The sequence below is a fragment of the Phyllobates terribilis genome, unplaced genomic scaffold, assembly GCF_046119375.1.
Source record: "Phyllobates terribilis strain yellow unplaced genomic scaffold, ASM4611937v1 Scaffold_393__1_contigs__length_1774422, whole genome shotgun sequence".
In the NCBI taxonomy this organism is placed as follows: domain Eukaryota; kingdom Metazoa; phylum Chordata; class Amphibia; order Anura; family Dendrobatidae; genus Phyllobates; species Phyllobates terribilis.
Genome location: NW_027363153.1, coordinates 932059 through 957213, shown reverse-complemented (window position 1 = coordinate 957213; position 25155 = coordinate 932059). Strand labels below are relative to the sequence as shown.

General features: G+C 45.7%; 17 non-coding genes and 2 pseudogenes across 17 annotated transcripts; all 19 read left to right on the top strand.

Moving 5' to 3' along the window:
- The first annotated feature begins 916 nt into the window (after positions 1-916).
- LOC141224574 (U2 spliceosomal RNA) lies at positions 917-1008 on the top strand (annotated as a pseudogene).
- A 799-nt stretch (positions 1009-1807) lies between these two features.
- Positions 1808-1991, top strand: LOC141224470 (U2 spliceosomal RNA). Its single transcript, XR_012291883.1, has one exon. It is a non-coding gene; the product is annotated as a U2 spliceosomal RNA (small nuclear RNA).
- A 1115-nt stretch (positions 1992-3106) lies between these two features.
- Positions 3107-3297, top strand: LOC141224707 (U2 spliceosomal RNA). The gene has a single exon (XR_012292041.1). It is a non-coding gene; the product is annotated as a U2 spliceosomal RNA (small nuclear RNA).
- A 1115-nt stretch (positions 3298-4412) lies between these two features.
- LOC141224705 (U2 spliceosomal RNA) lies at positions 4413-4603 on the top strand. Its single transcript, XR_012292040.1, has one exon. It is a non-coding gene; the product is annotated as a U2 spliceosomal RNA (small nuclear RNA).
- A 1112-nt stretch (positions 4604-5715) lies between these two features.
- On the top strand, positions 5716-5906 carry LOC141224704 (U2 spliceosomal RNA). The gene has a single exon (XR_012292039.1). It is a non-coding gene; the product is annotated as a U2 spliceosomal RNA (small nuclear RNA).
- A 1115-nt stretch (positions 5907-7021) lies between these two features.
- On the top strand, positions 7022-7212 carry LOC141224703 (U2 spliceosomal RNA). Its single transcript, XR_012292038.1, has one exon. It is a non-coding gene; the product is annotated as a U2 spliceosomal RNA (small nuclear RNA).
- A 1115-nt stretch (positions 7213-8327) lies between these two features.
- Positions 8328-8518, top strand: LOC141224353 (U2 spliceosomal RNA). Its single transcript, XR_012291782.1, has one exon. It is a non-coding gene; the product is annotated as a U2 spliceosomal RNA (small nuclear RNA).
- A 1115-nt stretch (positions 8519-9633) lies between these two features.
- LOC141224702 (U2 spliceosomal RNA) lies at positions 9634-9824 on the top strand. The gene has a single exon (XR_012292037.1). It is a non-coding gene; the product is annotated as a U2 spliceosomal RNA (small nuclear RNA).
- A 1115-nt stretch (positions 9825-10939) lies between these two features.
- On the top strand, positions 10940-11130 carry LOC141224701 (U2 spliceosomal RNA). The gene has a single exon (XR_012292036.1). It is a non-coding gene; the product is annotated as a U2 spliceosomal RNA (small nuclear RNA).
- Positions 11131-12245: 1115 nt separating this feature from the next.
- LOC141224700 (U2 spliceosomal RNA) lies at positions 12246-12436 on the top strand. Its single transcript, XR_012292035.1, has one exon. It is a non-coding gene; the product is annotated as a U2 spliceosomal RNA (small nuclear RNA).
- A 1115-nt stretch (positions 12437-13551) lies between these two features.
- LOC141224699 (U2 spliceosomal RNA) lies at positions 13552-13742 on the top strand. The gene has a single exon (XR_012292034.1). It is a non-coding gene; the product is annotated as a U2 spliceosomal RNA (small nuclear RNA).
- Positions 13743-14857: 1115 nt separating this feature from the next.
- LOC141224698 (U2 spliceosomal RNA) lies at positions 14858-15048 on the top strand. The gene has a single exon (XR_012292033.1). It is a non-coding gene; the product is annotated as a U2 spliceosomal RNA (small nuclear RNA).
- A 1115-nt stretch (positions 15049-16163) lies between these two features.
- LOC141224697 (U2 spliceosomal RNA) lies at positions 16164-16354 on the top strand. Its single transcript, XR_012292032.1, has one exon. It is a non-coding gene; the product is annotated as a U2 spliceosomal RNA (small nuclear RNA).
- A 1115-nt stretch (positions 16355-17469) lies between these two features.
- Positions 17470-17660, top strand: LOC141225056 (U2 spliceosomal RNA). Its single transcript, XR_012292381.1, has one exon. It is a non-coding gene; the product is annotated as a U2 spliceosomal RNA (small nuclear RNA).
- Positions 17661-18775: 1115 nt separating this feature from the next.
- LOC141224695 (U2 spliceosomal RNA) lies at positions 18776-18966 on the top strand. The gene has a single exon (XR_012292030.1). It is a non-coding gene; the product is annotated as a U2 spliceosomal RNA (small nuclear RNA).
- A 1115-nt stretch (positions 18967-20081) lies between these two features.
- LOC141224694 (U2 spliceosomal RNA) lies at positions 20082-20272 on the top strand. The gene has a single exon (XR_012292029.1). It is a non-coding gene; the product is annotated as a U2 spliceosomal RNA (small nuclear RNA).
- A 1115-nt stretch (positions 20273-21387) lies between these two features.
- LOC141224693 (U2 spliceosomal RNA) lies at positions 21388-21578 on the top strand. Its single transcript, XR_012292028.1, has one exon. It is a non-coding gene; the product is annotated as a U2 spliceosomal RNA (small nuclear RNA).
- Positions 21579-22693: 1115 nt separating this feature from the next.
- On the top strand, positions 22694-22884 carry LOC141224692 (U2 spliceosomal RNA). Its single transcript, XR_012292027.1, has one exon. It is a non-coding gene; the product is annotated as a U2 spliceosomal RNA (small nuclear RNA).
- A 1115-nt stretch (positions 22885-23999) lies between these two features.
- Positions 24000-24077, top strand: LOC141224522 (U2 spliceosomal RNA; annotated as a pseudogene).
- The last annotated feature ends 1078 nt before the right edge of the window (positions 24078-25155 follow it).

The window sequence follows — 25155 nt, the reverse complement described above, 5'->3', positions numbered from 1 at the left end:
ATGTGATCCAATGCTATCTTTCTAGCTCTCCCTTTTTACTTCCTTTTGGATAAACAGACATATTAGGCAAGCATTTTGGAGCTTTCACCTAAATAACTACAGGTGGTGAGATAAGCTGCACAATATAATTGACCTTTCAGTATATTGTTGCACACACACCATCTATTTAGCAAATGCCCTTGTTATCAACAGCAGCCTTTTAAACTCACCTGAGCTAACAGGTATGTGCGCTGGTTACTCTGCTGCGCTTAAAATTTCTTTTTTGGTTTGCTACAATGCCTTTTCTGAAACGTTGTCTCCTTCTGCTGGAACACTGACTTCTTTCATTTAATGCCTGCAGACTATAAAAGAGAACCCAACCCAAAAAGTTTGGTTGATTAGTCTGTGGCATTCTGTTAAACTGTTGCTTATGGCGGTCTCTGTGAGCTTCTCAGCGACATTCAGCCAGCCAGGTATCCTGCCTGCAGTAGATGGAATGTGGCAATGGAACGCTGGCTGCGCGTGTCATAATAGGCTCTGAGCCTTTATATACCTGTGCACAGCAGCAGCCACCTTCAGTCTGCTGCTGGACAGCCAGCAGCAGCAGCAGCAGGAGAGGTATGTAATCAGGAGCCCTCCTGCTAAGGGTAGACAGCTGCTCGTTCCACCCCACCCCCCGCCTTAATTGGTTCTCCTCCCTTCCAACGGTGTTGAGGCGGGTGGGAACAGCAGGGGGTGAAGGTGCTGTGTTTAAAGAGGTGGAGTTATGCAGATCTAAAACGCGTGGATTGCAGCAGCAGCAAGCCGAAAAGTGCAGGCATGTAAGGGATCTAGAGGTTGACAACATGTCTTCTTAACGGGAGTCCAGGAGCTCATCTCCACAAATGGACTTTTCAGGATCCTTGGGTGGCTCCGTAGTTTGAAACCAATTCTTGTTATCGCTTCTCGGCCTTTTGGCTAAGATCAAGTGTAGTATCTTTCGAAAAGGCGGTTTTGGATGTTGGCCGCCCTAGTAGATTGATACATTATGCACACTGGGGTTTAGGCGCTTGTTAGTACGCCAGGTGGCTAATATAGTCATCTGGTGGAAAGCATGGCCCCCCAGGATCGACGCCATTGGGCCGGGGAAGATCGAAAGCCCGAAGTGTGAAGTGCCCCAGGAGTGGTGACCCTGGGGTGCCTTAACTCACTGGGATTGGGAACCCCACTTGAGTTTATGGCACATTTGCACTAGCACTTCAATATTTCTTTCTTCACACACACCCTTATTCCGGGCCTTCTGGCCTTAGGATGGGGAATTTTTCAATTCCCGGTCGAAGGTCCGGGCAGTATTATACTGTGAAACCTTCACTATTTATTTAATTTTTTTTTGTCACTGTGTGTCCACTTTTTCACGTGTGTCCACGTCCTTACTAGGATTTTGTCGGGATGCGGTTCCCTTACGGGTTCCTCTCTTGGCAGGTCTAGGGGGGGAGTGTGTGGCCATCAGGTTCCGCTCCCCCCTGAACCCCACTGGCTCTCCTCTTTCGGGAGGAGAGCGTTGTTGGCTCCCCTCTTCCGGGAGGGGAGCACAGTCTTTGGCTCCCAGTGCCTTGCTCGGGTGAGAACTCGGGCAGGTATTGGGGGTAAGATTGGGTCGCCTCTGGCTCCGGCTGGAGGTGGCTATTTGTCCCTGTTCCTCGCTGTGGCCTTCTGGCTCGGAGGGACGGGGAATGGTTTGGGGGACCCTTCTCCTTTTGGAGAGGGTTTCAAGAAGACCAGCATCCTAGTGCACTTTTTTTTGTGGCACTTGTCACTTTTTTAAGCGCACTCGGGTTTTGTACACGAATTCGGGGTTTCGATAAAAAAAAAAAAAAAAATCTGTTCTTATCAGTTTAATATCTGATACGTCCCCTATCTGGGGACCATATATTAAATGGATTTTTAGAACAGGGAGATGGAAAAAGAGCTTGCTCTGTCCACTCCACGCATTGACCTGGTATTGCATTATCTCCAGGACCGGTGCACCCCTTCTTTAATGCAGTTTCTAAAATCAGAAAGAATTGAATTCAATGTTTTTTGTTCATTTTGCTTGTTTGTCGGATTTTGGGATGGACTGTTTGGCTTTGCTTTTCTTCTCCTCATTGGATTTTTCATGTTCAAAGTTGCAGAAGCCAGATTACAAGCTCATTTTGGTTCAACTTCAGCAACTGTGCATTGCATTGCCATGTAATGTGATGCAATGCTATCTTTCTAGCTCTCCCTTTTTACTTCCTTTTGGATAAACAGACATATTAGGCAAGCATTTTGGAGCTTTCACCTAAATAACTACAGGTGGTGAGATAAGCTGCACAATATAATTGACCTTTCAGTATATTGTTGCACACACACCATCTATTTAGCAAATGCCCTTGTTATCAACAGCAGCCTTTTAAACTCACCTGAGCTAACAGGTATGTGCGCTGCTTACTCTGCTGCGCTTAAAATTTCTTTTTTGGTTTGCTACAATGCCTTTTCTGAAACGTTGTCTCCTTCTGCTGGAACACTGACTTCTTTCATTTAATGCCTGCAGACTATAAAAGAGAACCCAACCCAAAAAGTTTGGTTGATTAGTCTGTGGCATTCTGTTAAACTGTTGCTTATGGCGGTCTCTGTGAGCTTCTCAGCGACATTCAGCCAGCCAGGTATCCTGCCTGCAGTAGATGGAATGTGGCAATGGAACGCTGGCTGCGCGTGTCATAATAGGCTCTGAGCCTTTATATACCTGTGCACAGCAGCAGCCACCTTCAGTCTGCTGCTGGACAGCCAGCAGCAGCAGCAGCAGGAGAGGTATGTAATCAGGAGCCCTCCTGCTAAGGGTAGACAGCTGCTCGTTCCACCCCACCCCCCGCCTTAATTGGTTCTCCTCCCTTCCAACGGTGTTGAGGCGGGTGGGAACAGCAGGGGGTGAAGGTGCTGTGTTTAAAGAGGTGGAGTTATGCAGATCTAAAACGCGTGGATTGCAGCAGCAGCAAGCCGAAAAGTGCAGGCATGTAAGGGATCTAGAGGTTGACAACATGTCTTCTTAACGGGAGTCCAGGAGCTCATCTCCACAAATGGACTTTTCAGGATCCTTGGGTGGCTCCGTAGTTTGAAACCAATTCTGGTTATCGCTTCTCGGCCTTTTGGCTAAGATCAAGTGTAGTATCTGTTCTTATCAGTTTAATATCTGATACGTCCCCTATCTGGGGACCATATATTAAATGGATTTTTAGAACAGGGAGATGGAAAAAGAGCTTGCTCTGTCCACTCCACGCATTGACCTGGTATTGCAGTATCTCCAGGACCGGTGCACCCCTTCTTTAATGCAGTTTCTAAAATCAGAAAGAATTGAATTCAATGTTTTTTGTTCATTTTGCTTGTTTGTCGGATTTTGGGATGGACTCTTTGGCTTTGCTTTTCTTCTCCTCATTGGATTTTTCATGTTCAAAGTTGCAGAAGCCAGATTACAAGCTCATTTTGGTTCAACTTCAGCAACTGTGCATTGCATTGCCATGTAATGTGATGCAATGCTATCTTTCTAGCTCTCCCTTTTTACTTCCTTTTGGATAAACAGACATATTAGGCAAGCATTTTGGAGCTTTCACCTAAATAACTACAGGTGGTGAGATAAGCTGCACAATATAATTGACCTTTCAGTATATTGTTGCACACACACCATCTATTTAACAAATGCCCTTGTTATCAACAGCAGCCTTTTAAACTCACCTGAGCTAACAGGTATGTGCGCTGCTTACTCTGCTGCGCTTAAAATTTCTTTTTTGGTTTGCTACAATGCCTTTTCTGAAACGTTGTCTCCTTCTGCTGGAACACTGACTTCTTTCATTTAATGCCTGCAGACTATAAAAGAGAACCCAACCCAAAAAGTTTGGTTGATTAGTCTGTGGCATTCTGTTAAACTGTTGCTTATGGCGGTCTCTGTGAGCTTCTCAGCGACATTCAGCCAGCCAGGTATCCTGCCTGCAGTAGATGGAATGTGGCAATGGAACGCTGGCTGCGCGTGTCATAATACGCTCTGAGCCTTTATATACCTGTGCACAGCAGCAGCCACCTTCAGTCTGCTGCTGGACAGCCAGCAGCAGCAGCAGCAGGAGAGGTATGTAATCAGGAGCCCTCCTGCTAAGGGTAGACAGCTGCTCGTTCCACCCCACCCCCCGCCTTAATTGGTTCTCCTCCCTTCCAACGGTGTTGAGGCGGGTGGGAACAGCAGGGGGTGAAGGTGCTGTGTTTAAAGAGGTGGAGTTATGCAGATCTAAAACGCGTGGATTGCAGCAGCAGCAAGCCGAAAAGTGCAGGCATGTAAGGGATCTAGAGGTTGACAACATGTCTTCTTAACGGGAGTCCAGGAGCTCATCTCCACAAATGGACTTTTCAGGATCCTTGGGTGGCTCCGTAGTTTGAAACCAATTCTGGTTATCGCTTCTCGGCCTTTTGGCTAAGATCAAGTGTAGTATCTGTTCTTATCAGTTTAATATCTGATACGTCCCCTATCTGGGGACCATATATTAAATGGATTTTTAGAACAGGGAGATGGAAAAAGAGCTTGCTCTGTCCACTCCACGCATTGACCTGGTATTGCAGTATCTCCAGGACCGGTGCACCCCTTCTTTAATGCAGTTTCTAAAATCAGAAAGAATTGAATTCAATGTTTTTTGTTCATTTTGCTTGTTTGTCGGATTTTGGGATGGACTCTTTGGCTTTGCTTTTCTTCTCCTCATTGGATTTTTCATGTTCAAAGTTGCAGAAGCCAGATTACAAGCTCATTTTGGTTCAACTTCAGCAACTGTGCATTGCATTGCCATGTAATGTGATGCAATGCTATCTTTCTAGCTCTCCCTTTTTACTTCCTTTTGGATAAACAGACATATTACGCAAGCATTTTGGAGCTTTCACCTAAATAACTACAGGTGGTGAGATAAGCTGCACAATATAATTGACCTTTCAGTATATTGTTGCACACACACCATCTATTTAGCAAATGCCCTTGTTATCAACAGCAGCCTTTTAAACTCACCTGAGCTAACAGGTATGTGCGCTGGTTACTCTGCTGCGCTTAAAATTTCTTTTTTGGTTTGCTACAATGCCTTTTCTGAAACGTCTCCTTCTGCTGGAACACTGACTTCTTTCATTTAATGCCTGCAGACTATAAAAGAGAACCCAACCCAAAAAGTTTGGTTGATTAGTCTGTGGCATTCTGTTAAACTGTTGCTTATGGCGGTCTCTGTGAGCTTCTCAGCGACATTCAGCCAGCCAGGTATCCTGCCTGCAGTAGATGGAATGTGGCAATGGAACGCTGGCTGCGCGTGTCATAATAGGCTCTGAGCCTTTATATACCTGTGCACAGCAGCAGCCACCTTCAGTCTGCTGCTGGACAGCCAGCAGCAGCAGCAGCAGGAGAGGTATGTAATCAGGAGCCCTCCTGCTAAGGGTAGACAGCTGCTCGTTCCACCCCACCCCCCGCCTTAATTGGTTCTCCTCCCTTCCAACGGTGTTGAGGCGGGTGGGAACAGCAGGGGGTGAAGGTGCTGTGTTTAAAGAGGTGGAGTTATGCAGATCTAAAACGCGTGGATTGCAGCAGCAGCAAGCCGAAAAGTGCAGGCAAGTAAGGGATCTAGAGGTTGACAACATGTCTTCTTAACGGGAGTCCAGGAGCTCATCTCCACAAATGGACTTTTCAGGATCCTTGGGTGGCTCCGTAGTTTGAAACCAATTCTGGTTATCGCTTCTCGGCCTTTTGGCTAAGATCAAGTGTAGTATCTGTTCTTATCAGTTTAATATCTGATACGTCCCCTATCTGGGGACCATATATTAAATGGATTTTTAGAACAGGGAGATGGAAAAAGAGCTTGCTCTGTCCACTCCACGCATTGACCTGGTATTGCAGTATCTCCAGGACCGGTGCACCCCTTCTTTAATGCAGTTTCTAAAATCAGAAAGAATTGAATTCAATGTTTTTTGTTCATTTTGCTTGTTTGTCGGATTTTGGGATGGACTCTTTGGCTTTGCTTTTCTTCTCCTCATTGGATTTTTCATGTTCAAAGTTGCAGAAGCCAGATTACAAGCTCATTTTGGTTCAACTTCAGCAACTGTGCATTGCATTGCCATGTAATGTGATGCAATGCTATCTTTCTAGCTCTCCCTTTTTACTTCCTTTTGGATAAACAGACATATTAGGCAAGCATTTTGGAGCTTTCACCTAAATAACTACAGGTGGTGAGATAAGCTGCACAATATAATTGACCTTTCAGTGTATTGTTGCACACACACCATCTATTTAGCAAATGCCCTTGTTATCAACAGCAGCCTTTTAAACTCACCTGAGCTAACAGGTATATGCGCTGGTTACTCTGCTGCGCTTAAAATTTCTTTTTTGGTTTGCTACAATGCCTTTTCTGAAACGTTGTCTCCTTCTGCTGGAACACTGACTTCTTTCATTTAATGCCTGCAGACTATAAAAGAGAACCCAACCCAAAATGTTTGGTTGATTAGTCTGTGGCATTCTGTTAAACTGTTGCTTATGGCGGTCTCTGTGAGCTTCTCAGCGACATTCAGCCAGCCAGGTATCCTGCCTGCAGTAGATGGAATGTGGCAATGGAACGCTGGCTGCGCGTGTCATAATAGGCTCTGAGCCTTTATATACCTGTGCACAGCAGCAGCCACCTTCAGTCTGCTGCTGGACAGCCAGCAGCAGCAGCAGCAGGAGAGGTATGTAATCAGGAGCCCTTCTGCTAAGGGTAGACAGCTGCTCGTTCCACCCCACCCCCCGCCTTAATTGGTTCTCCTCCCTTCCAACGGTGTTGAGGCGGGTGGGAACAGCAGGGGGTGAAGGTGCTGTGTTTAAAGAGGTGGAGTTATGCAGATCTAAAACGCGTGGATTGCAGCAGCAGCAAGCCGAAAAGTGCAGGCATGTAAGGGATCTAGAGGTTGACAACATGTCTTCTTAACGGGAGTCCAGGAGCTCATCTCCACAAATGGACTTTTCAGGATCCTTGGGTGGCTCCGTAGTTTGAAACCAATTCTGGTTATCGCTTCTCGGCCTTTTGGCTAAGATCAAGTGTAGTATCTGTTCTTATCAGTTTAATATCTGATACGTCCCCTATCTGGGGACCATATATTAAATGGATTTTTAGAACAGGGAGATGGAAAAAGAGCTTGCTCTGTCCACTCCACGCATTGACCTGGTATTGCAGTATCTCCAGGACCGGTGCACCCCTTCTTTAATGCAGTTTCTAAAATCAGAAAGAATTGAATTCAATGTTTTTTGTTCATTTTGCTTGTTTGTCGGATTTTGGGATGGACTCTTTGGCTTTGCTTTTCTTCTCCTCATTGGATTTTTCATGTTCAAAGTTGCAGAAGCCAGATTACAAGCTCATTTTGGTTCAACTTCAGCAACTGTGCATTGCATTGCCATGTAATGTGATGCAATGCTATCTTTCTAGCTCTCCCTTTTTACTTCCTTTTGGATAAACAGACATATTAGGCAAGCATTTTGGAGCTTTCACCTAAATAACTACAGGTGGTGAGATAAGCTGCACAATATAATTGACCTTTCAGTATATTGTTGCACACACACCATCTATTTAGCAAATGCCCTTGTTATCAACAGCAGCCTTTTAAACTCACCTGAGCTAACAGGTATGTGCGCTGGTTACTCTGCTGCGCTTAAAATTTCTTTTTTGGTTTGCTACAATGCCTTTTCTGAAACGTTGTCTCCTTCTGCTGGAACACTGACTTCTTTCATTTAATGCCTGCAGACTATAAAAGAGAACCCAACCCAAAAAGTTTGGTTGATTAGTCTGTGGCATTCTGTTAAACTGTTGCTTATGGCGGTCTCTGTGAGCTTCTCAGCGACATTCAGCCAGCCAGGTATCCTGCCTGCAGTAGATGGAATGTGGCAATGGAACGCTGGCTGCGCGTGTCATAATAGGCTCTGAGCCTTTATATACCTGTGCACAGCAGCAGCCACCTTCAGTCTGCTGCTGGACAGCCAGCAGCAGCAGCAGCAGGAGAGGTATGTAATCAGGAGCCCTCCTGCTAAGGGTAGACAGCTGCTCGTTCCACCCCACCCCCCGCCTTAATTGGTTCTCCTCCCTTCCAACGGTGTTGAGGCGGGTGGGAACAGCAGGGGGTGAAGGTGCTGTGTTTAAAGAGGTGGAGTTATGCAGATCTAAAACGCGTGGATTGCAGCAGCAGCAAGCCGAAAAGTGCAGGCATGTAAGGGATCTAGAGGTTGACAACATGTCTTCTTAACGGGAGTCCAGGAGCTCATCTCCACAAATGGACTTTTCAGGATCCTTGGGTGGCTCCGTAGTTTGAAACCAATTCTGGTTATCGCTTCTCGGCCTTTTGGTTAAGATCAAGTGTAGTATCTGTTCTTATCAGTTTAATATCTGATACGTCCCCTATCTGGGGACCATATATTAAATGGATTTTTAGAACAGGGAGATGGAAAAAGAGCTTGCTCTGTCCACTCCACGCATTGACCTGGTATTGCAGTATCTCCAGGACCGGTGCACCCCTTCTTTAATGCAGTTTCTAAAATCAGAAAGAATTGAATTCAATGTTTTTTGTTCATTTTGCTTGTTTGTCGGATTTTGGGATGGACTCTTTGGCTTTGCTTTTCTTCTCCTCATTGGATTTTTCATGTTCAAAGTTGCAGAAGCCAGATTACAAGCTCATTTTGGTTCAACTTCAGCAACTGTGCATTGCATTGCCATGTAATGTGATGCAATGCTATCTTTCTAGCTCTCCCTTTTTACTTCCTTTTGGATAAACAGACATATTAGGCAAGCATTTTGGAGCTTTCACCTAAATAACTACAGGTGGTGAGATAAGCTGCACAATATAATTGACCTTTCAGTATATTGTTGCACACACACCATCTATTTAGCAAATGCCCTTGTTATCAACAGCAGCCTTTTAAACTCACCTGAGCTAACAGGTATGTGCGCTGGTTACTCTGCTGCGCTTAAAATTTCTTTTTTGGTTTGCTACAATGCCTTTTCTGAAACGTTGTCTCCTTCTGCTGGAACACTGACTTCTTTCATTTAATGCCTGCAGACTATAAAAGAGAACCCAACCCAAAAAGTTTGGTTGATTAGTCTGTGGCATTCTGTTAAACTGTTGCTTATGGCGGTCTCTGTGAGCTTCTCAGCGACATTCAGCCAGCCAGGTATCCTGCCTGCAGTAGATGGAATGTGGCAATGGAACGCTGGCTGCGCGTGTCATAATAGGCTCTGAGCCTTTATATACCTGTGCACAGCAGCAGCCACCTTCAGTCTGCTGCTGGACAGCCAGCAGCAGCAGCAGCAGGAGAGGTATGTAATCAGGAGCCCTCCTGCTAAGGGTAGACAGCTGCTCGTTCCACCCCACCCCCCGCCTTAATTGGTTCTCCTCCCTTCCAACGGTGTTGAGGCGGGTGGGAACAGCAGGGGGTGAAGGTGCTGTGTTTAAAGAGGTGGAGTTATGCAGATCTAAAACGCGTGGATTGCAGCAGCAGCAAGCCGAAAAGTGCAGGCATGTAAGGGATCTAGAGGTTGACAACATGTCTTCTTAACGGGAGTCCAGGAGCTCATCTCCACAAATGGACTTTTCAGGATCCTTGGGTGGCTCCGTAGTTTGAAACCAATTCTGGTTATCGCTTCTCGGCCTTTTGGCTAAGATCAAGTGTAGTATCTGTTCTTATCAGTTTAATATCTGATACGTCCCCTATCTGGGGACCATATATTAAATGGATTTTTAGAACAGGGAGATGGAAAAAGAGCTTGCTCTGTCCACTCCACGCATTGACCTGGTATTGCAGTATCTCCAGGACCGGTGCACCCCTTCTTTAATGCAGTTTCTAAAATCAGAAAGAATTGAATTCAATGTTTTTTGTTCATTTTGCTTGTTTGTCGGATTTTGGGATGGACTCTTTGGCTTTGCTTTTCTTCTCCTCATTGGATTTTTCATGTTCAAAGTTGCAGAAGCCAGATTACAAGCTCATTTTGGTTCAACTTCAGCAACTGTGCATTGCATTGCCATGTAATGTGATGCAATGCTATCTTTCTAGCTCTCCCTTTTTACTTCCTTTTGGATAAACAGACATATTAGGCAAGCATTTTGGAGCTTTCACCTAAATAACTACAGGTGGTGAGATAAGCTGCACAATATAATTGACCTTTCAGTATATTGTTGCACACACACCATCTATTTAGCAAATGCCCTTGTTATCAACAGCAGCCTTTTAAACTCACCTGAGCTAACAGGTATGTGCGCTGGTTACTCTGCTGCGCTTAAAATTTCTTTTTTGGTTTGCTACAATGCCTTTTCTGAAACGTTGTCTCCTTCTGCTGGAACACTGACTTCTTTCATTTAATGCCTGCAGACTATAAAAGAGAACCCAACCCAAAAAGTTTGGTTGATTAGTCTGTGGCATTCTGTTAAACTGTTGCTTATGGCGGTCTCTGTGAGCTTCTCAGCGACATTCAGCCAGCCAGGTATCCTGCCTGCAGTAGATGGAATGTGGCAATGGAACGCTGGCTGCGCGTGTCATAATAGGCTCTGAGCCTTTATATACCTGTGCACAGCAGCAGCCACCTTCAGTCTGCTGCTGGACAGCCAGCAGCAGCAGCAGCAGGAGAGGTATGTAATCAGGAGCCCTCCTGCTAAGGGTAGACAGCTGCTCGTTCCACCCCACCCCCCGCCTTAATTGGTTCTCCTCCCTTCCAACGGTGTTGAGGCGGGTGGGAACAGCAGGGGGTGAAGGTGCTGTGTTTAAAGAGGTGGAGTTATGCAGATCTAAAACGCGTGGGTTGCAGCAGCAGCAAGCCGAAAAGTGCAGGCATGTAAGGGATCTAGAGGTTGACAACATGTCTTCTTAACGGGAGTCCAGGAGCTCATCTCCACAAATGGACTTTTCAGGATCCTTGGGTGGCTCCGTAGTTTGAAACCAATTCTGGTTATCGCTTCTCGGCCTTTTGGCTAAGATCAAGTGTAGTATCTGTTCTTATCAGTTTAATATCTGATACGTCCCCTATCTGGGGACCATATATTAAATGGATTTTTAGAACAGGGAGATGGAAAAAGAGCTTGCTCTGTCCACTCCACGCATTGACCTGGTATTGCAGTATCTCCAGGACCGGTGCACCCCTTTTTTAATGCAGTTTCTAAAATCAGAAAGAATTGAATTCAATGTTTTTTGTTCATTTTGCTTGTTTGTCGGATTTTGGGATGGACTCTTTGGCTTTGCTTTTCTTCTCCTCATTGGATTTTTCATGTTCAAAGTTGCAGAAGCCAGATTACAAGCTCATTTTGGTTCAACTTCAGCAACTGTGCATTGCATTGCCATGTAATGTGATGCAATGCTATCTTTCTAGCTCTCCCTTTTTACTTCCTTTTGGATAAACAGACATATTAGGCAAGCATTTTGGAGCTTTCACCTAAATAACTACAGGTGGTGAGATAAGCTGCACAATATAATTGACCTTTCAGTATATTGTTGCACACACACCATCTATTTAGCAAATGCCCTTGTTATCAACAGCAGCCTTTTAAACTCACCTGAGCTAACAGGTATGTGCGCTGGTTACTCTGCTGCGCTTAAAATTTCTTTTTTGGTTTGCTACAATGCCTTTTCTGAAACGTTGTCTCCTTCTGCTGGAACACTGACTTCTTTCATTTAATGCCTGCAGACTATAAAAGAGAACCCAACCCAAAAAGTTTGGTTGATTAGTCTGTGGCATTCTGTTAAACTGTTGCTTATGGCGGTCTCTGTGAGCTTCTCAGCGACATTCAGCCAGCCAGGTATCCTGCCTGCAGTAGATGGAATGTGGCAATGGAACGCTGGCTGCGCGTGTCATAATAGGCTCTGAGCCTTTATATACCTGTGCACAGCAGCAGCCACCTTCAGTCTGCTGCTGGACAGCCAGCAGCAGCAGCAGCAGGAGAGGTATGTAATCAGGAGCCCTCCTGCTAAGGGTAGACAGCTGCTCGTTCCACCCCACCCCCCGCCTTAATTGGTTCTCCTCCCTTCCAACGGTGTTGAGGCGGGTGGGAACAGCAGGGGGTGAAGGTGCTGTGTTTAAAGAGGTGGAGTTATGCAGATCTAAAACGCGTGGATTGCAGCAGCAGCAAGCCGAAAAGTGCAGGCATGTAAGGGATCTAGAGGTTGACAACATGTCTTCTTAACGGGAGTCCAGGAGCTCATCTCCACAAATGGACTTTTCAGGATCCTTGGGTGGCTCCGTAGTTTGAAACCAATTCTGGTTATCGCTTCTCGGCCTTTTGGCTAAGATCAAGTGTAGTATCTGTTCTTATCAGTTTAATATCTGATACGTCCCCTATCTGGGGACCATATATTAAATGGATTTTTAGAACAGGGAGATGGAAAAAGAGCTTGCTCTGTCCACTCCACGCATTGACCTGGTATTGCAGTATCTCCAGGACCGGTGCACCCCTTCTTTAATGCAGTTTCTAAAATCAGAAAGAATTGAATTCAATGTTTTTTGTTCATTTTGCTTGTTTGTCGGATTTTGGGATGGACTCTTTGGCTTTGCTTTTCTTCTCCTCATTGGATTTTTCATGTTCAAAGTTGCAGAAGCCAGATTACAAGCTCATTTTGGTTCAACTTCAGCAACTGTGCATTGCATTGCCATGTAATGTGATGCAATGCTATCTTTCTAGCTCTCCCTTTTTACTTCCTTTTGGATAAACAGACATATTAGGCAAGCATTTTGGAGCTTTCACCTAAATAACTACAGGTGGTGAGATAAGCTGCACAATATAATTGACCTTTCAGTATATTGTTGCACACACACCATCTATTTAGCAAATGCCCTTGTTATCAACAGCAGCCTTTTAAACTCACCTGAGCTAACAGGTATGTGCGCTGGTTACTCTGCTGCGCTTAAAATTTCTTTTTTGGTTTGCTACAATGCCTTTTCTGAAACGTTGTCTCCTTCTGCTGGAACACTGACTTCTTTCATTTAATGCCTGCAGACTATAAAAGAGAACCCAACCCAAAAAGTTTGGTTGATTAGTCTGTGGCATTCTGTTAAACTGTTGCTTATGGCGGTCTCTGTGAGCTTCTCAGCGACATTCAGCCAGCCAGGTATCCTGCCTGCAGTAGATGGAATGTGGCAATGGAACGCTGGCTGCGCGTGTCATAATAGGCTCTGAGCCTTTATATACCTGTGCACAGCAGCAGCCACCTTCAGTCTGCTGCTGGACAGCCAGCAGCAGCAGCAGCAGGAGAGGTATGTAATCAGGAGCCCTCCTGCTAAGGGTAGACAGCTGCTCGTTCCACCCCACCCCCCGCCTTAATTGGTTCTCCTCCCTTCCAACGGTGTTGAGGCGGGTGGGAACAGCAGGGGGTGAAGGTGCTGTGTTTAAAGAGGTGGAGTTATGCAGATCTAAAACGCGTGGATTGCAGCAGCAGCAAGCCGAAAAGTGCAGGCATGTAAGGGATCTAGAGGTTGACAACATGTCTTCTTAACGGGAGTCCAGGAGCTCATCTCCACAAATGGACTTTTCAGGATCCTTGGGTGGCTCCGTAGTTTGAAACCAATTCTGGTTATCGCTTCTCGGCCTTTTGGCTAAGATCAAGTGTAGTATCTGTTCTTATCAGTTTAATATCTGATACGTCCCCTATCTGGGGACCATATATTAAATGGATTTTTAGAACAGGGAGATGGAAAAAGAGCTTGCTCTGTCCACTCCACGCATTGACCTGGTATTGCAGTATCTCCAGGACCGGTGCACCCCTTCTTTAATGCAGTTTCTAAAATCAGAAAGAATTGAATTCAATGTTTTTTGTTCATTTTGCTTGTTTGTCGGATTTTGGGATGGACTCTTTGGCTTTGCTTTTCTTCTCCTCATTGGATTTTTCATGTTCAAAGTTGCAGAAGCCAGATTACAAGCTCATTTTGGTTCAACTTCAGCAACTGTGCATTGCATTGCCATGTAATGTGATGCAATGCTATCTTTCTAGCTCTCCCTTTTTACTTCCTTTTGGATAAACAGACATATTAGGCAAGCATTTTGGAGCTTTCACCTAAATAACTACAGGTGGTGAGATAAGCTGCACAATATAATTGACCTTTCAGTATATTGTTGCACACACACCATCTATTTAGCAAATGCCCTTGTTATCAACAGCAGCCTTTTAAACTCACCTGAGCTAACAGGTATGTGCGCTGGTTACTCTGCTGCGCTTAAAATTTCTTTTTTGGTTTGCTACAATGCCTTTTCTGAAACGTTGTCTCCTTCTGCTGGAACACTGACTTCTTTCATTTAATGCCTGCAGACTATAAAAGAGAACCCAACCCAAAAAGTTTGGTTGATTAGTCTGTGGCATTCTGTTAAACTGTTGCTTATGGCGGTCTCTGTGAGCTTCTCAGCGACATTCAGCCAGCCAGGTATCCTGCCTGCAGTAGATGGAATGTGGCAATGGAACGCTGGCTGCGCGTGTCATAATAGGCTCTGAGCCTTTATATACCTGTGCACAGCAGCAGCCACCTTCAGTCTGCTGCTGGACAGCCAGCAGCAGCAGCAGCAGGAGAGGTATGTAATCAGGAGCCCTCCTGCTAAGGGTAGACAGCTGCTCGTTCCACCCCACCCCCCGCCTTAATTGGTTCTCCTCCCTTCCAACGGTGTTGAGGCGGGTGGGAACAGCAGGGGGTGAAGGTGCTGTGTTTAAAGAGGTGGAGTTATGCAGATCTAAAACGCGTGGATTGCAGCAGCAGCAAGCCGAAAAGTGCAGGCATGTAAGGGATCTAGAGGTTGACAACATGTCTTCTTAACGGGAGTCCAGGAGCTCATCTCCACAAATGGACTTTTCAGGATCCTTGGGTGGCTCCGTAGTTTGAAACCAATTCTGGTTATCGCTTCTCGGCCTTTTGGCTAAGATCAAGTGTAGTATCTGTTCTTATCAGTTTAATATCTGATACGTCCCCTATCTGGGGACCATATATTAAATGGATTTTTAGAACAGGGAGATGGAAAAAGAGCTTGCTCTGTCCACTCCACGCATTGACCTGGTATTGCAGTATCTCCAGGACCGGTGCACCCCTTCTTTAATGCAGTTTCTAAAATCAGAAAGAATTGAATTCAATGTTTTTTGTTCATTTTGCTTGTTTGTCGGATTTTGGGATGGACTCTTTGGCTTTGCTTTTCTTCTCCTCATTGGATTTTTCATGTTCAAAGTTGCAGAAGCCAGATTACAAGCTCATTTTGGTTCAACTTCAGCAACTGTGCATTGCATTGCCATGTAATGTGATGCAATGCTATCTTTCTAGCTCTCCCTTTTTACTTCCTTTTGGATAAACAGACATATTAGGCAAGCATTTTGGAGCTTTCACCTAAATAACTACAGGTGGTGAGATAAGCTGCACAATATAATTGACCTTTCAGTATATTGTTGCACACACACCATCTATTTAGCAAATGCCCTTGTTATCAACAGCAGCCTTTTAAACTCACCTGAGCTAACAGGTATGTGCGCTGGTTACTCTGCTGCGCTTAAAATTTCTTTTTTGGTTTGCTACAATGCCTTTTCTGAAACGTTGTCTCCTTCTGCTGGAACACTGACTTCTTTCATTTAATGCCTGCAGACTATAAAAGAGAACCCAACCCAAAAAGTTTGGTTGATTAGTCTGTGGCATTCTGTTAAACTGTTGCTTATGGCGGTCTCTGTGAGCTTCTCAGCGACATTCAGCCAGCCAGGTATCCTGCCTGCAGTAGATGGAATGTGGCAATGGAACGCTGGCTGCGCGTGTCATAATAGGCTCTGAGCCTTTATATACCTGTGCACAGCAGCAGCCACCTTCAGTCTGCTGCTGGACAGCCAGCAGCAGCAGCAGCAGGAGAGGTATGTAATCAGGAGCCCTCCTGCTAAGGGTAGACAGCTGCTCGTTCCACCCCACCCCCCGCCTTAACTGGTTCTCCTCCCTTCCAACGGTGTTGAGGCGGGTGGGAACAGCAGGGGGTGAAGGTGCTGTGTTTAAAGAGGTGGAGTTATGCAGATCTAAAACGCGTGGATTGCAGCAGCAGCAAGCCGAAAAGTGTAGGCATGTAAGGGATCTAGAGGTTGACAACATGTCTTCTTAACGGGAGTCCAGGAGCTCATCTCCACAAATGGACTTTTCAGGATCCTTGGGTGGCTCCGTAGTTTGAAACCAATTCTGGTTATCGCTTCTCGGCCTTTTGGCTAAGATCAAGTGTAGTATCTGTTCTTATCAGTTTAATATCTGATACGTCCCCTATCTGGGGACCATATATTAAATGGATTTTTAGAACAGGGAGATGGAAAAAGAGCTTGCTCTGTCCACTCCACGCATTGACCTGGTATTGCAGTATCTCCAGGACCGGTGCACCCCTTCTTTAATGCAGTTTCTAAAATCAGAAAGAATTGAATTCAATGTTTTTTGTTCATTTTGCTTGTTTGTCGGATTTTGGGATGGACTCTTTGGCTTTGCTTTTCTTCTCCTCATTGGATTTTTCATGTTCAAAGTTGCAGAAGCCAGATTACAAGCTCATTTTGGTTCAACTTCAGCAACTGTGCATTGCATTGCCATGTAATGTGATGCAATGCTATCTTTCTAGCTCTCCCTTTTTACTTCCTTTTGGATAAACAGACATATTAGGCAAGCATTTTGGAGCTTTCACCTAAATAACTACAGGTGGTGAGATAAGCTGCACAATATAATTGACCTTTCAGTATATTGTTGCACACACACCATCTATTTAGCAAATGCCCTTGTTATCAACAGCAGCCTTTTAAACTCACCTGAGCTAACAGGTATGTGCGCTGGTTACTCTGCTGCGCTTAAAATTTCTTTTTTGGTTTGCTACAATGCCTTTTCTGAAACGTTGTCTCCTTCTGCTGGAACACTGACTTCTTTCATTTAATGCCTGCAGACTATAAAAGAGAACCCAACCCAAAAAGTTTGGTTGATTAGTCTGTGGCATTCTGTTAAACTGTTGCTTATGGCGGTCTCTGTGAGCTTCTCAGCGACATTCAGCCAGCCAGGTATCCTGCCTGCAGTAGATGGAATGTGGCAATGGAACGCTGGCTGCGCGTGTCATAATAGGCTCTGAGCCTTTATATACCTGTGCACAGCAGCAGCCACCTTCAGTCTGCTGCTGGACAGCCAGCAGCAGCAGCAGCAGGAGAGGTATGTAATCAGGAGCCCTCCTGCTAAGGGTAGACAGCTGCTCGTTCCACCCCACCCCCCGCCTTAATTGGTTCTCCTCCCTTCCAACGGTGTTGAGGCGGGTGGGAACAGCAGGGGGTGAAGGTGCTGTGTTTAAAGAGGTGGAGTTATGCAGATCTAAAACGCGTGGATTGCAGCAGCAGCAAGCCGAAAAGTGCAGGCATGTAAGGGATCTAGAGGTTGACAACATGTCTTCTTAACGGGAGTCCAGGAGCTCATCTCCACAAATGGACTTTTCAGGATCCTTGGGTGGCTCCGTAGTTTGAAACCAATTCTGGTTATCGCTTCTCGGCCTTTTGGCTAAGATCAAGTGTAGTATCTGTTCTTATCAGTTTAATGTCTGATACGTCCCCTATCTGGGGACCATATATTAAATGGATTTTTAGAACAGGGAGATGGAAAAAGAGCTTGCTCTGTCCACTCCACGCATTGACCTGGTATTGCAGTATCTCCAGGACCGGTGCACCCCTTCTTTAATGCAGTTTCTAAAATCAGAAAGAATTGAATTCAATGTTTTTTGTTCATTTTGCTTGTTTGTCGGATTTTGGGATGGATTCTTTGGCTTTGCTTTTCTTCTCCTCATTGGATTTTTCATGTTCAAAGTTGCAGAAGCCAGATTACAAGCTCATTTTGGTTCAACTTCAGCAACTGTGCATTGCATTGCCATGTAATGTGATGCAATGCTATCTTTCTAGCTCTCCCTTTTTACTTCCTTTTGGATAAACAGACATATTAGGCAAGCATTTTGGAGCTTTCACCTAAATAACTACAGGTGGTGAGATAAGCTGCACAATATAATTGACCTTTCAGTATATTGTTGCACACACACCATCTATTTAGCAAATGCCCTTGTTATCAACAGCAGCCTTTTAAACTCACCTGAGCTAACAGGTATGTGCGCTGGTTACTCTGCTGCGCTTAAAATTTCTTTTTTGGTTTGCTACAATGCCTTTTCTGAAACGTTGTCTCCTTCTGCTGGAACACTGACTTCTTTCATTTAATGCCTGCAGACTATAAAAGAGAACCCAACCCAAAAAGTTTGGTTGATTAGTCTGTGGCATTCTGTTAAACTGTTGCTTATGGCGGTCTCTGTGAGCTTCTCAGCGACATTCAGCCAGCCAGGTATCCTGCCTGCAGTAGATGGAATGTGGCAATGGAACGCTGGCTGCGCGTGTCATAATAGGCTCTGAGCCTTTATATACCTGTGCACAGCAGCAGCCACCTTCAGTCTGCTGCTGGACAGCCAGCAGCAGCAGCAGCAGGAGAGGTATGTAATCAGGAGCCCTCCTGCTAAGGGTAGACAGCTGCTCGTTCCACCCCACCCCCCGCCTTAATTGGTTCTCCTCCCTTCCAACGGTGTTGAGGCGGGTGGGAACAGCAGGGGGTGAAGGTGCTGTGTTTAAAGAGGTGGAGTTATGCAGATCTAAAACGCGTGGATTGCAGCAGCAGCAAGCCGAAAAGTGCAGGCATGTAAGGGATCTAGAGGTTGACAACATGTCTTCTTAACGGGAGTCCAGGAGCTCATCTCCACAAATGGACTTTTCAGGATCCTTGGGTGGCTCCGTAGTTTGAAACCAATTCTGGTTATCGCTTCTCGGCCTTTTGGCTAAGATCAAGTGTAGTATCTGTTCTTATCAGTTTAATATCTGATACGTCCCCTATCTGGGGACCATATATTAAATGGATTTTTAGAACAGGGAGATGGAAAAAGAGCTTGCTCTGTCCACTCCACGCATTGACCTGGTATTGCAGTATCTCCAGGACCGGTGCACCCCTTCTTTAATGCAGTTTCTAAAATCAGAAAGAATTGAATTCAATGTTTTTTGTTCATTTTGCTTGTTTGTCGGATTTTGGGATGGACTCTTTGGCTTTGCTTTTCTTCTCCTCATTGGATTTTTCATGTTCAAAGTTGCAGAAGCCAGATTACAAGCTCATTTTGGTTCAACTTCAGCAACTGTGCATTGCATTGCCATGTAATGTGATGCAATGCTATCTTTCTAGCTCTCCCTTTTTACTTCCTTTTGGATAAACAGACATATTAGGCAAGCATTTTGGAGCTTTCACCTAAATAACTACAGGTGGTGAGATAAGCTGCACAATATAATTGACCTTTCAGTATATTGTTGCACACACACCATCTATTTAGCAAATGCCCTTGTTATCAACAGCAGCCTTTTAAACTCACCTGAGCTAACAGGTATGTGCGCTGGTTACTCTGCTGCGCTTAAAATTTCTTTTTTGTTTTGCTACAATGCCTTTTCTGAAACGTTGTCTCCTTCTGCTGGAACACTGACTTCTTTCATTTAATGCCTGCAGACTATAAAAGAGAACCCAACCCAAAAAGTTTGGTTGATTAGTCTGTGGCATTCTGTTAAACTGTTGCTTATGGCGGTCTCTGTGAGCTTCTCAGCGACATTCAGCCAGCCAGGTATCCTGCCTGCAGTAGATGGAATGTGGCAATGGAACGCTGGCTGCGCGTGTCATAATAGGCTCTGAGCCTTTATATACCTGTGCACAGCAGCAGCCACCTTCAGTCTGCTGCTGGACAGCCAGCAGCAGCAGCAGCAGGAGAGGTATGTAATCAGGAGCCCTCCTGCTAAGGGTAGACAGCTGCTCGTTCCACCCCACCCCCCGCCTTAATTGGTTCTCCTCCCTTCCAACGGTGTTGAGGCGGGTGGGAACAGCAGGGGGTGAAGGTGCTGTGTTTAAAGAGGTGGAGTTATGCAGATCTAAAACGCGTGGATTGCAGCAGCAGCAAGCCGAAAAGTGCAGGCATGTAAGGGATCTAGAGGTTGACAACATGTCTTCTTAACGGGAGTCCAGGAGCTCATCTCCACAAATGGACTTTTCAGGATCCTTGGGTGGCTCCGTAGTTTGAAACCAATTCTGGTTATCGCTTCTCGGCCTTTTGGCTAAGATCAAGTGTAGTATCTGTTCTTATCAGTTTAATATCTGATACGTCCCCTATCTGGGGACCATATATTAAATGGATTTTTAGAACAGGGAGATGGAAAAAGAGCTTGCTCTGTCCACTCCACGCATTGACCTGGTATTGCAGTATCTCCAGGACCGGTGCACCCCTTCTTTAATGCAGTTTCTAAAATCAGAAAGAATTGAATTCAATGTTTTTTGTTCATTTTGCTTGTTTGTCGGATTTTGGGATGGACTCTTTGGCTTTGCTTTTCTTCTCCTCATTGGATTTTTCATGTTCAAAGTTGCAGAAGCCAGATTACAAGCTCATTTTGGTTCAACTTCAGCAACTGTGCATTGCATTGCCATGTAATGTGATGCAATGCTATCTTTCTAGCTCTCCCTTTTTACTTCCTTTTGGATAAACAGACATATTAGGCAAGCATTTTGGAGCTTTCACCTAAATAACTACAGGTGGTGAGATAAGCTGCACAATATAATTGACCTTTCAGTATATTGTTGCACACACACCATCTATTTAGCAAATGCCCTTGTTATCAACAGCAGCCTTTTAAACTCACCTGAGCTAACAGGTATGTGCGCTGGTTACTCTGCTGCGCTTAAAATTTCTTTTTTGGTTTGCTACAATGCCTTTTCTGAAACGTTGTCTCCTTCTGCTGGAACACTGACTTCTTTCATTTAATGCCTGCAGACTATAAAAGAGAACCCAACCCAAAAAGTTTGGTTGATTAGTCTGTGGCATTCTGTTAAACTGTTGCTTATGGCGGTCTCTGTGAGCTTCTCAGCGACATTCAGCCAGCCAGGTATCCTGCCTGCAGTAGATGGAATGTGGCAATGGAACGCTGGCTGCGCGTGTCATAATAGGCTCTGAGCCTTTATATACCTGTGCACAGCAGCAGCCACCTTCAGTCTGCTGCTGGACAGCCAGCAGCAGCAGCAGCAGGAGAGGTATGTAATCAGGAGCCCTCCTGCTAAGGGTAGACAGCTGCTCGTTCCACCCCACCCCCCGCCTTAATTGGTTCTCCTCCCTTCCAACGGTGTTGAGGCGGGTGGGAACAGCAGGGGGTGAAGGTGCTGTGTTTAAAGAGGTGGAGTTATGCAGATCTAAAACGCGTGGATTGCAGCAGCAGCAAGCCGAAAAGTGCAGGCATGTAAGGGATCTAGAGGTTGACAACATGTCTTCTTAACGGGAGTCCAGGAGCTCATCTCCACAAATGGACTTTTCAGGATCCTTGGGTGGCTCCGTAGTTTGAAACCAATTCTGGTTATCGCTTCTCGGCCTTTTGGCTAAGATCAAGTGTAGTATCTGTTCTTATCAGTTTAATATCTGATACGTCCCCTATCTGGGGACCATATATTAAATGGATTTTTAGAACAGGGAGATGGAAAAAGAGCTTGCTCTGTCCACTCCACGCATTGACCTGGTATTGCAGTATCTCCAGGACCGGTGCACCCCTTCTTTAATGCAGTTTCTAAAATCAGAAAGAATTGAATTCAATGTTTTTTGTTCATTTTGCTTGTTTGTCGGATTTTGGGATGGACTCTTTGGCTTTGCTTTTCTTCTCCTCATTGGATTTTTCATGTTCAAAGTTGCAGAAGCCAGATTACAAGCTCATTTTGGTTCAACTTCAGCAACTGTGCATTGCATTGCCATGTAATGTGATGCAATGCTATCTTTCTAGCTCTCCCTTTTTACTTCCTTTTGGATAAACAGACATATTAGGCAAGCATTTTGGAGCTTTCACCTAAATAACTACAGGTGGTGAGATAAGCTGCACAATATAATTGACCTTTCAGTATATTGTTGCACACACACCATCTATTTAGCAAATGCCCTTGTTATCAACAGCAGCCTTTTAAACTCACCTGAGCTAACAGGTATGTGCGCTGGTTACTCTGCTGCGCTTAAAATTTCTTTTTTGGTTTGCTACAATGCCTTTTCTGAAACGTTGTCTCCTTCTGCTGGAACACTGACTTCTTTCATTTAATGCCTGCAGACTATAAAAGAGAACCCAACCCAAAAAGTTTGGTTGATTAGTCTGTGGCATTCTGTTAAACTGTTGCTTATGGCGGTCTCTGTGAGCTTCTCAGCGACATTCAGCCAGCCAGGTATCCTGCCTGCAGTAGATGGAATGTGGCAATGGAACGCTGGCTGCGCGTGTCATAATAGGCTCTGAGCCTTTATATACCTGTGCACAGCAGCAGCCACCTTCAGTCTGCTGCTGGACAGCCAGCAGCAGCAGCAGCAGGAGAGGTATGTAATCAGGAGCCCTCCTGCTAAGGGTAGACAGCTGCTCGTTCCACCCCACCCCCCGCCTTAATTGGTTCTCCTCCCTTCCAACGGTGTTGAGGCGGGTGGGAACAGCAGGGGGTGAAGGTGCTGTGTTTAAAGAGGTGGAGTTATGCAGATCTAAAACGCGTGGATTGCAGCAGCAGCAAGCCGAAAAGTGCAGGCATGTAAGGGATCTAGAGGTTGACAACATGTCTTCTTAACGGGAGTCCAGGAGCTCATCTCCACAAATGGACTTTTCAGGATCCTTGGGTGGCTCCGTAGTTTGAAACCAATTCTGGTTATCGCTTCTCGGCCTTTTGGCTAAGATCAAGTGTAGTATCTGTTCTTATCAGTTTAATATCTGATACGTCCCCTATCTGGGGACCATATATTAAATGGATTTTTAGAACAGGGAGATGGAAAAAGAGCTTGCTCTGTCCACTCCACGCATTGACCTGGTATTGCAGTATCTCCAGGACCGGTGCACCCCTTCTTTAATGCAGTTTCTAAAATCAGAAAGAATTGAATTCAATGTTTTTTGTTCATTTTGCTTGTTTGTCGGATTTTGGGATGGACTCTTTGGCTTTGCTTTTCTTCTCCTCATTGGATTTTTCATGTTCAAAGTTGCAGAAGCCAGATTACAAGCTCATTTTGGTTCAACTTCAGCAACTGTGCATTGCATTGCCATGTAATGTGATGCAATGCTATCTTTCTAGCTCTCCCTTTTTACTTCCTTTTGGATAAACAGACATATTAGGCAAGCATTTTGGAGCTTTCACCTAAATAACTACAGGTGGTGAGATAAGCTGCACAATATAATTGACCTTTCAGTATATTGTTGCACACACACCATCTATTTAGCAAATGCCCTTGTTATCAACAGCAGCCTTTTAAACTCACCTGAGCTAACAGATATGTGCGCTGGTTACTCTGCTGCGCTTAAAATTTCTTTTTTGGTTTGCTACAATGCCTTTTCTGAAACGTTGTCTCCTTCTGCTGGAACACTGACTTCTTTCATTTAATGCCTGCAGACTATAAAAGAGAACCCAACCCAAAAAGTTTGGTTGATTAGTCTGTGGCATTCTGTTAAACTGTTGCTTATGGCGGTCTCTGTGAGCTTCTCAGCGACATTCAGCCAGCCAGGTATCCTGCCTGCAGTAGATGGAATGTGGCAATGGAACGCTGGCTGCGCGTGTCATAATAGGCTCTGAGCCTTTATATACCTGTGCACAGCAGCAGCCACCTTCAGTCTGCTGCTGGACAGCCAGCAGCAGCAGCAGCAGGAGAGGTATGTAATCAGGAGCCCTCCTGCTAAGGGTAGACAGCTGCTCGTTCCACCCCACCCCCCGCCTTAATTGGTTCTCCTCCCTTCCAACGGTGTTGAGGCGGGTGGGAACAGCAGGGGGTGAAGGTGCTGTGTTTAAAGAGGTGGAGTTATGCAGATCTAAAACGCGTGGATTGCAGCAGCAGCAAGCCGAAAAGTGCAGGCATGTAAGGGATCTAGAGGTTGACAACATGTCTTCTTAACGGGAGTCCAGGAGCTCATCTCCACAAATGGACTTTTCAGGATCCTTGGGTGGCTCCGTAGTTTGAAACCAATTCTGGTTATCGCTTCTCGGCCTTTTGGCTAAGATCAAGTGTAGTATCTGTTCTTTTAAAAACACAAGAGCTACGATCTACACTTGACGAGAGCGATCGAACTCGGAAGGAGAAGAGCTTCGGAGCCCAGCTGACATCGGAGAACGAAGGCGGATATCGGTGGGAGGAAGAAGCTCTAAAGAATCCAGAAGAAGACGAAGACTCGGAGAAGAATCGGGCTGTCCTGTGGAATCTTCGAGGAAGAAAATCATCGAGACAAAGACCTTTCGGGGAATTTGTCCAGAACACGACGGGAGAAGAATCTGCATAGCTCCACCCATTCCGGGAAGAGTTCCAGATCCAGCTCCAAGAAGTAACTGCAGGAGGAAAGCCATGGCAAGCGCTGCGAGGAAGGCCGAAAAGAAGAGCCTGGAGCTGGGGACAGCCAGGAGGGCCCAGCCAGGAGCCGATTCTGACCCCAAGGACTCTGCCTCCACGACTGGCCAGCAGAAGGGACCCCAGAAGCCCCGCCACGAAGCTCCAGCCCTGGAGCCATGGATGCGGCAGACGGTGGCCCTGAAGCTGAAGGAAGTGGATGGGAGGGTGCCGGACATGTCCTCGGACGTGTTCTGCCAGAAGATGCTGCTGGATCGAGGCTTCTCCAGGTCGGACACCCTCAGCATCCAGACCTTCTTGACGGGGATCTTCTTCGTCACCTTCGCCACTGTGAACACCTGCAGGAGGTTCTGGGAAATGGTAAGCGCAAAAGGACCGGATAATTCTTTCTCTGCCTTTACAGGTAGCTGCCCTATCCAGAGGGATGAAAGTAGGATCACGGTCTCCATGCGCAACCCGCACACCCCAGGCCAAGACATCTGTACCTTCCTGAGACGCTTCTGTTTGGTTGTGAAGGAACCCTCTCACATCCTGAATGGACTCGGCTTCTGGACAGGTAAGTGGTCGGTGACCGTTAGACTTCACAGGGACCTGGCGTACTCAGACGGACTTCGGCACCTGCCCCCGACATTCTCCCTGGGCAACTCCTACGGCCTCATCTATTACCCGGACATGCCGCGGAACTGCAGGAGATGCGGCAAGAACGGCCACGAGATGAAGGACTGCAAGGAGGATGCCTGCAGGATTTGTCGAGTGACGGGACACAGCTCGAAGGACTGCCCGAAGAAG